This window comes from Phoca vitulina, unplaced genomic scaffold (assembly GCF_004348235.1).
Source record: "Phoca vitulina isolate PV1807 unplaced genomic scaffold, GSC_HSeal_1.0 scaffold42, whole genome shotgun sequence".
In the NCBI taxonomy this organism is placed as follows: domain Eukaryota; kingdom Metazoa; phylum Chordata; class Mammalia; order Carnivora; family Phocidae; genus Phoca; species Phoca vitulina.
The window spans coordinates 9,424,314-9,434,815 of NW_022589745.1; positions in this window are offsets into that span (position 1 = coordinate 9,424,314).

Genomic DNA, 10,502 nt, shown 5'->3' on the forward strand with positions numbered 1-10,502 from the left:
AGAAGAAGAAGAAGAAGAAGAAGAAGAAGAAGAAGAAGAAGAAGAAGAAGAAGAAGGAGGAGGAGGAGGAGGAGGAGGAGGAGGAGGAGGAGTGCAGGAGAAGAGGGAGGAGGAGGAGGAAGGAAAAGGAGAAGGGGAAGGAATGGAAGAAGAAGGAGGAGGAGGGGTAGAGGAAGGAGAAGAAAAAGGAGGAAGAGGAGGAGAAAAAAAAAGAAGGAGAAGGAGAAGAAGATTGTGTGCATGATTTTCATTGTCTAATATTAGAATCTAGTTGCCAAGGTATAACCAACTTTTTTTCTCACACTGAGATCTAACTTTGGTTTGTCCCAGACTCTTTTGTCTACGAGGCATTTGTGTAATTCGTGTAGGTTTGTTTGTTTTATCAGCAGATAATCTTTCTAGCCAATGTCTACAACCTTGGAAGGTTCTCTATCCAACCTTTGTGAAAAGTAAACAGAGCCAGGATCTTTTAAAGATGTGCTTCAGGGGTGCCTGGGTGGCTCAGTCAGTTAAGCCTCTGACTCTTGGTTTTGGCTCAGGTCATAATCTCATGGGTCATGAGATCGAGCCCCATGGAGATTCTCTCTCTCTCTCCCTCTGCCCCTCCCCCCACTCACATGTGCACTCTCTTTCTCTCTCTCTCTCTAAAATAAATAAATAAATCTTTAAAAAAAATAAAGACATGATTAAATGAGGGTGCCATGCTACTGAGAGCTGGAGTGTGTTGAAGAAGGTAACAATGCTGAGGGTCAGCTGATCACTCTAGAAGTTTCTAGGCTACAGGAAGTACCAGCCACAGCCATGCTCTCCTCAGATGGAACTGTTTTCCTTCTGTCTCAGTAAGAATATGGGGACCATGAGAACTCACTGTAAATTAGGAACAGCTTCATTGAGAAAGTCACTACACAGGAGTCACCTTCAGATAATTTTGTTACTCACGGTATAATGCTGGTGAATTATTACTGCATTGTCATTCCTTGGACAAGGAATGCAAAGAAGAAGCAACCTCTCTATTTTCCAGGTAGGAGAACGCACACAAATTCCACAAAAAGGCAAAAAGGGCTTAGTGTACTTAAAAAATAATGTTCCTCGGAGCCAAGGAATGTAGATTCTGTTTCTGGCTCTGTCCTCATTTGCTGTGAGGGACTGTCGAAATCTCTTTCTATTTGGGCTTTGTTTTCAAAATCTGAAAAATACAAGTCTTGGTTTACATGATTAGTAAAGATTTCTTCTGGCTTTAGATATCCATATCTAGATCATATTTTTAATAATACAAATTCTAGAAAAGCGATGCCTGTTTGGTTAAGTGAAAATATTGTTTCCCACATGTAGTTTTTGGAAGTTGGTCTTGTTCATTGGCAGTCAGCTCTCATATTTCCAACATATTCTTGTTTTTTTCTGTTTTTCTTAACAAAACTTACATTGTGCTGAAAAAGATGTTGAATGTCCATCTCTCTTAATGGTCTCTCTTTACGAACAGCCCTCCTCCTCAATATGCAAATATAATTTAAGATTCAGAGCGTTCTTTTTTCTCTGTAGCTTCTCCTTATGATATGCACTTGGATCGGTCAGTCACCCTAGGGGCTTGTCCCACACCACCCTGCCTTGTAGGAGGGCATCTGACAGTCACAGTTAGCTTTCCCTTCCTCCAAAGAAAGGGACAGAAATCTCAACAGAGGAACAAGCCATAATCTTGGAAGGCTAGTACTTCTACCTACGTGAGGGTGTGTGTATGTTGAAAATAGGGAATAAATGCTTCCTCTGAAAATATTGAGATTCTTCTCCCAGTTCAGCCCATAAACTAAGTATTTAAGAATTGCTAATATTGATATGCCATTTTGCAGTTTCCAATACCCTCCCAAACGTATTATCTCACAGGATCTGCACAAATAACCCTGCACGTCGGCAGTACTCATCGTGTTTCCTCGATGAGGCAATGAGGCCCAGATGGTTTAAATGAAGTGCCAAGACAGCTAGTGGGGAAGGAGGGGACCCAGGGCTGGGATCCAGCTCTAGCCAACCCACTGCGGGAGCGGGGGCTAGCACTTTATGGCCCTGGGACTCAGTCTCCCCACTGGTAAGCCAGGAACCGTGACCCCAGCTTACCTAATACAAACATCATTCATTTCTTATTGACTGAAATCCAAGACTATTTCAATAGTTCAGCAACGTGGTCAAATATCAAAGACCCGAATTTAGCAACTCCTAAAGTCAAAACAAACCCAGTGCCACACACACTGTGCCTTCTCCTCAGAACAAGGTAGTAGTATTAAGCCCGCTGCTGACCTAGGATTCTATCCAGTGGGACCCGAAAGGGAGAAATGAGCTTTACATCTGCAATTTTGGTGTGGTTTGAGACCTCATTTGCAAAAAAGAAGTTACTTAGCAGGGAGGAGGAGAAGCCTTTTTGCGGATACAAAAACTGGAGATGAAATAGGAAAAAGAAATCAGAGATTTGAAAATTTTACAAAAATAACAAATGAATAATTTACAGCTTTTCCTTCATTTATTGAAAAACATTGGAACATGTTCTTAATGCAATTCTTGAGTTCTCCTCTTGCAGCTAGTACTCACTTAGTCATCATCTTTTTTTTTTAAGACATTTATTTGGAGTCTGTTGCTCCTGGCTTTTCCTAAGGCACCAGCAGAACACCGCCTGCAATCTACCACCCAAGCTTTCAGCCTTCAGAGGTGGTGTCTACTTGCCTCCTCGTCTCTCAGGCTCCCCTCCCACCCCACGCTGACTGTCAGAACCGCCCCCACCCCCCTTCTCTGGCCCTCCCCAGGAAGCTTATAAGAATTCCTAGCTTAGGGGCACCTGGGTGGCTCAGTCGGTTAAGCCTCTGACTTCCGCTCAGGTCATGATCCCAGGGTCCTGGGATCAAGCCCCGCTCGCAGGGAGCCTGCTTCTCCCTCTCCTTCTGCCTCTGCCTGCCGCCTTCCCCCTGCCCCCATCTCTCATGAATAAATAAATAAAAATCTAAAAAAAAAAAAAAAAGAATTCCTAGCCTCGGATTATCATCAATTCACCTTTAATTCTACCCTTTGAAAATTCTCAAGTGTCAATCCTTTGACCCAGAGTGGCCCGGATACCTGACATTTTTTTGATCCCTGTGGTTTACACAGGGCTGTCAGATTTAGAAATACAAATACAGGATCCTCAGTTAAATATGAATTTCAGATAATAAACTTTTCGGAGAAGTATGCCCTGCATATACTTGCGATCCCACACTTGAGACAGGAGCAGAGCAGGGATCGCGACTTCTTTACAGAGCAGAACACTGAGATCCACCAGGGGAAACACATTGCCCGAGATCACACTGGAATGGGAACCCAGGTTGGCCAGTCTCAAAGCCCATGCTTTTCTACGGCAACGTGGTATCTCTATTACACATACTAGCATATCTACACTACTTGACAGTTTTCAAAACAGTTTCAGATGCATGATCTTAATTAATCTTCATAGGAGCCCCTCTGAGATAGGTGCCACATTTCATTTGTTCTAACATGTTTCTTCCCCCCTTTTTTAACACTCTGACATCTCTGATATCAGGATGTATTTTATTGTCAATAGTGTGTCAGTATAATTGGCAGCAGGTTTTTTTTTTTTCTTTCTTAGAAGTGCATAAAATAATGGCAGCTTGGATTCAATGAAATGCAAAATTATTATGTATTTTCTGCAGCTGAGAAAACAGGCTCAGGGAAGTCTGGTCTCTAGCTTAAGGTGGCAGACACTGCAATTAAACCTATCTTCCTGACCTTCTACTGCCATGTTGACAAGAAATCATACAGGCTTTCTCCCCAAGACACACGATGGAGATAAGATGGGTTCGGTGAACTCTGACAGTTATTGGGCTTCTCGCGGGAGAGTAGAGCTCTGTGCTCCCCCTTTCCTCAGTTTTGAGGTAAGCTTAGCACTTTAAGACTGAGCAGGAGACATAAAGAATCTCCAAGGGGTGGCTTCTCCCTTTTGTCTAAACCTTCCAGAGGAACCACACAGAAAAACCCACAGCTAGCTGCAATGTCATACAGATGCAAGAAAGATTTGAAGAAGTGAGAGACACAGTCCGCCTCCCTAAAATCATCCTGTGCCTGGCCCTGCCAGCCAGAGAGCATTCCTGGGAAGAAAGACACAGGCTGCTTGCTCTACGCCTGGGTCCTGGCTTGAAGGCTTAATAATGACTCAGGAAGCATTGCTACCACTACTTCTCCTTGGAGCCCCAGTCTACAGTCTAGACTGTGCTGGAGGCGATCATTCTTGATATTGGGCCCAAATGTCCCAGCATGTATTCACAGAACATCGTTTCAAATGTTGTGTTCTTGGGCTCCAACCAGCTAACTCAGGAGGGACACTTCACTAGAAAAGAGAAATGCATTTTGCAGGAAAAAGAAGGAGGAAGCAAAGGAGGAGGAGGAGGAAAAGTTGGAGAAGGAGGAGAGGAGGAGGAGAAAAATTATGCATTGATTGGAAGCAGGCAGGTCAGAGATTGAACTGATTTACTTGTTCAGAGCTTAAGAGGCAAGAGGCATCTGCCAGACAGATGATCATTTCAAAAGAGATAGAATTGAAGGCATTCAACATGGTCCTATCTTTAAAAAAAAGAGCTTATAACTGGAAGGTTGTACGGATCTAACTATAGCATCGTGACTATAGTTAACAAAACTGTATTGTACACTTGAAAGTTCTTAAACGTTCTCATCACACACAAAAATGGTAACTCCGTGAGCAATGGAGGTGTTAACCTTATTGTGGTGACCATTTTGCAACATATACGTGCATCAAATCATCAGGTGTACACCTTCAACTCACATAATGTTATATGTGAATTATATCTCAGTGAAGCTGGGAGAAAAAAAAAAGAGAAAGAAAAAGAGCTGATTCCAGAGCAGAAGCCTACCCGTGGATTTCCCTTTATGTTGATAACAATCAGAAACGTTACATTTCCCCAGGCTCTCAGTAATAAATCACATCACTTAAGATTGCCATCAAGCCTATGGGTCAATGTTCATGTTCTCATTTTATAGACAAAGAGACACAGGCTCAAAGACCCCAGGGACTTTTCTCAAGTTGACAGACTATTCATGGCAGAGTTGGGAGCTGAGGCCAGATCTTGTGACTCCAAGGGCTACATTCTTTTTACAGCTTGCACCTGCTACTGGCACCTCAGGAAATAAGAACAGAGATCAAGTTTGGTTGGGTGAACTTGGGAGAAAGTTGCGGAGGGTTAGGGTCAGGGGAATGAGAGTGATAGAGCTTCAGGGGGGCTCAAGAGTCTGCCCTGTGACTTGTAGATACTGCCCCTCGGAGCCTGCAGCACGTCTGTGAATGGGAAAGACAGGGAGGAGGAGAGGTTAGTCTCAGGAGAGCCATCTCAGTAACCCTTGGAGTCTTAATGGAAGAAGGTAAAGGCTTACACCAGGGAGGAGGTCCCAGAATAAAAGGCCTTTGCTAGTCAACCAGAAGGTTAGGAAGAAGACTATTACCTCCTTACTCCAAGAATGTTGATACAGGAAAAAGCTTTTTTTTTTTTTTTTTTTTTTTAATAGCATCATACTTCCTCCCTTGTAGCCAAAGTGGCTCAAAATGGTATAATGGAAAGAGAATCATCTTTGCAACCAGATGCAATTGGGCTGAGTCCAGGCAACACCACGTACTGATTTATGACCTGAGGCAAGTCATCTGAACTTCCTGAGTCTGTGTTTCCTCCTCTGTAAGGCAGAAGTGATATCACCTCTCTCACAAAGCTTCCAGAGACCGCTCACATGAGGCTGACCCGTTCACTCTCTCCTTGGGCTCCCAGAACCTGACACTGTCATATTTCAGTGTCGCTTTGCTTCCCTGTCCCCTTTCACTTGCTCAGCTCCTTGGAGATTTCACATCACTGTCTCGCAGCACACGTGGTGGACTCTTGGAGTCTCCTCTGAGAGGGATGCAAGGAGAGTGGGGAGCTGGAAAGGCAGGAAAGAAAGGGTTCTGTTTAGGGAACTCCAGAAATCTAGAATATGTCCCCCACTTGCTCGAAGACCTTTGCCCTTCTTTCTCTTTCCAACCTCCCAAGCCCTGGTCACAAGCCCTGCCTCCAACTGGCAGGCACCTTCAGTCTTAAAGGGACAGTTTGGGGATAAATTGTGTCTTTTCACAGAGGGGTAGTGAGTTTATAACAATTAAACATTGGTGTTTTGCAGTTGACATTGGTCTTTCACAGGATCATCTCTTTGGAGTCTAGCAACAATGCCCTCTGGGAAGAGAGGCAGACAGTACTATTTCCATTGTACAGATGAGGAAACTGAGTCTCAGAGGGGTATAAATGAATTTTCGAGGTCATGCTGATACTAGTGACAAAACCAGAACCAGAAGCCATGCGGCCTGACTCCCTCTCTTGGCCTCCCTGTGCTTCATCTCACAAAGATAACGTGAAGCTCCCAAAGCTAAAAATGATGACGGGAGAGACATTTCCCCAACCTCACGGATGTGAGTGGGCTCTCCCGGACTCTGAGACGGTCGCGCTCTGCGGCCCACACTTCCTGCTCACTCATCAGACAGGCCTCCCGGCCTCAGAGGAGAGGAGAGCGGGTCCTGCAGCACCCGGCAGAGCTGAATCATCGCAAGCCCGACTGGCGGATCGGAGGAGAATGGTGTGGGTGGCCGCGTCCCAGACAGAAGACGCGGGGCCAGATGGAGACACGCCTGTTAACTTGGATGGGGCTGTGGTTGGTGTCGGATCCTTGGTGCTGCTCTCTTGATGGAAGCGGTGGTTGAGGAGGCAGCTGCGGGGAGCTACCCACTGCTCCAGGAGTCCCTGGAGTGGGGACAAGTCCGAGGGTGACCAGGGGTCACGCAGCCGGCTGGGGGGGGGGTGCCTGGGGCAATGAGAAGGGCAGACACAACTTATTTCTTGGTAAGGAAATTTGGGCAACAACCACAGCGTGGCAAAGATGCTATTTATACAACACCCATCTGGTGAGCATTCTGGGTGCTTCCCTCCAGACACACAACTCAAATACAGCAAGTTCTTCTGCTGAAGCCCAAGGCTCACTCTGCCACAGCTTAACTGCCTGCCAGGGTCCTGTCCAGAACAATCCCACTTAAATGGAGGATGATCTTGAATGGCCCTCCCTCTCTCCTCTATAATGATCATCATAATAATCAGGACAGCTACAATTAGTCTGTACTCTGCTAATCAGTTCTAATTTTTATAACAATTCTGCTAAGTAGGTGTCATCATCCTCATTATGTATGTGAGGAAATGGATATTTGCCAAGGTTAAATCACCTCCCCAAGGTCACACAATTGTGAGTGGTGGGCCTGGGGCACTCCTGTCTGCTGACTGCCTATGCCGGGGTCCCTCAGCCTGCGGGTGACAGAGCGAGGTTGGAAGCAGGGTCTATGGGACCTCAGAGCCTGGCCGTGCTCTGTTTCACACCCTGCACCTTCCTGCCCCCACCCCCCACCTAGGTCCCCAGATCGTCATCTCTGGAGGAAGGCAAGAAGATTGTTGCTCTCATTGAGATTTTTTTTTTTTTAATGGCTTCAATCCTCTGGAATTTGTAGGCAAATGTTCCACTTTTGTCTTTGGCCAACCCAACTGCACATTTCATACTGACACAGCCTGCCTGAGCATGGGAAACTCCTACTCCTGCCACCTCCAACTTCCTTGGCTCGTTCTCTGCCTGCCCCACTCCTCCTCATGAACACCCCCGGGCCACGCCAACATCGTGGGGGTCCGCAGCCTGACTGGGAGGGCGTCTGGCTCCTTGGGGCTCCTTCCATCTTGCAGGGAGTCTTGTGTGGGCCCTGTCAGAGTCTGAAGAGGATGTAGGAAGTCATTTGTTTAAGTTTGTCCCCCACTCTGTCTAGGATGGGAAGAAAAGAGGGAAGAGGGCCAGAGAAAAGATCTCAGAACCCCTTTGAGAGCATTTATAGACATGAATGAAAGGAGAAAATTATAGATCTATAAATCTAACCAAATTTGGGGGAAAAAATCACAGGAAAAAAAAAAAGCACAAAGTCCTTATAAATTACTTTAATCTAATGAGAAGGAAGGGGAGGAAGGGACAGGGAAGGGATGAGGGTATAAACAAACAAAACCAGCATTTGCTACCTACTCTTGTGTCTTGCACAGTGGTGGGTGCTCGGAGACCAGGATGAGAGACCGACCGCTTTTTAGTTCAGATTCATCATTCAATGACATGTGACTTTTGGCAAGTCATTTCCCTCTCTGGGCTTTGTCTTTCCATTCCAAACCAGGCTGGGGGAGTTGATCTCCTAACTGCCATCCAGGCCGATGCATCTAGACATGTAGAGTCTTAGAGACCAGTGTTTGCCCCTGCACCCACCGTGAGTGAACCTAAGCAGGATCCAGCACCTCTCCGTTTCATAGGCGGGGCAGCTGGAGTCCAGGAATGAGGGCTTGCTCTGGAGCTCCGTGCCGGTGCTGACCGGGGAAAGCCTACTGCCTTTTCGTTTTAGCATGGCATTCTTCCTTGTTGTTTAGGACAAAAGTCTGGCCCCTAGTCTGGGAAGGCCAACATGCGTCATGAGTAGATCTGAGCAGCAAAGATACGGGGGAACTAAGGGGAGGTCAGGCAGAAGGGGTGGGGAGGAAGAAGCAGGAGGCCAGCCGCGTAGGAGGGTATGGCGGAGGAGGGCAGTTGCCACGTGTGTCTGAATGGTAGATCTTCAAAAGCTAAGTCTCTCAGCAAGACCAGCTCGCTCTATTTAGGGAGATCGCTGCGTGCAATGGACTAACATAGTAATTACTGTCAGAGGACTTGGGTTCTAGTCCCAGCTCTGCGAGTAACTGACATGCACCTTTCCCTTCTTCTCTTCCTCTATAAAATCAGGGATGGGCAGCGGCTTTTTCAATGAGAGTCTTCCTCCGTAATGTCTTGCTCGATTACCATGGCACCCCACAGAACACCCAGGGCCTCTTCATGTGCTCAGCTCGCTTGGCCATGATGCATTTCTTATCTCTCGGATTTCTCTAAGGACTCAATTAATTTTCAACAAAGGGTGCCCATCTTGGAGCTGGCTGCTTTTGGTGGAGTCTCCACTCCTCCAGGATGACCTCGGGTGCCGCACTGAGCTGCCTCTCCCTCACCTCTCCACTTTCCTCTACCACATCCGAGTCCTCTGGACGGCTCCTTGGGGAATACCTTGGAGTGGTGCCAAGGTGATTCTTGCATCAACGGGGGATGAACTAGATGTTCTCTGAGATACCCCCGAGTTTTGAGATCGAGAGACCGAAGTCTGTTCCACAATCAGAAGACAGAGCAACACTTGGCTCCGAGGAAACCAAGATCTTCAGGATATTAAAAATATTTACATGGTTAGGCCTATTTTCTTTTAGGTTTTTGGTAAAACTAGGTCACGGGTTGTGCCAAACACTCTAACGGTGGGGCCTCAGAAAGCAAGAAAGCAAGCACGAAGAATAGGTGAAAAGAAGGGAAAAAGGAAGGGAGGGAAGGAGGAAAGAAAGAAAGGAATGAAAGGAAGTGGGAAGACGAATGGCTTGTAGAGAAAGACACAGGGAGGCTGGAATCCTAGATGTGAAGGGGGAGAGAGGGGGGAGGGAAAAAAAGGCAGAGAAGAAGAGAGAGGCAGGAAACGGGGAGACTAGCGTGCTCTGGGGGACGGGTCTCCAGGCTGCAGTCCTGCGCCCCCCACCCACGGGCATCTGTCCTGCCACGACTTTCTTTGAGCAAGAACTTGTGTAACCAGTGGAGCTGAGCAGGCTGCCCTGGCTGGTCGTCAGCACACAGTCACTGCTGTTTCTGAAGGATGCTGGAAGTGGGATAATTAGCACTTGTCCCTTTGCCAGGGCCAAGCCTGGAGAGATGGGCTGCCGGAGAACTCGGCTTGGCTGGTGGCTCTCTGACTCGCCAACCACCCAGGGGCTTGTGCATGCATTTGAACTTCTAGGCCGCGGGGCAGAGAAGGTGGCAGGAGGATGCTAGGAAGTGGGCAGTCGAGGCCCAGACTTCCCATCGCGGTCAGGAGCCGGGGACTAAGCCAAGTAATGTGGAGACAGTTGAGAAGGCAGATCGCAGCGTCCTGTGCAAAGTCCCTTCCGAATCATCTTTACCGATGTTGTGAAAAACATTTAATCAGCCTCTTCTGAAGTAAATGAATCCTGAGCCTTGGTATCCTAAATCCAACTCCTGCCTTCATCCTGAGTGAGCCACTTCTCCTTTCAGAGGCTAGGTCTTCTCATCTGCACAATGAGGGTGACCCTTGCAGAACATGTGACAATTAGGGCCCTCGAGGAGTGCTGGTGGCTTCTTGCTGTGCTCCCTGGTGCTCGGCAGGTGCTCAGCAAAGGTCCCTTCTCAAGCCCTCCAAGCACCTGCTCCCAATTCAATTCCATTCCATTTCTTTCTTCCTATTTCCATTCGATTAGGTGCACCAAAGCATATGCACTACTAGAAAGCAATCATTTCTTTCCAAAGGAAAAGATTTTATGTGGCAACTATATCCAAGAGGAAGGAGCAATAATTATGAC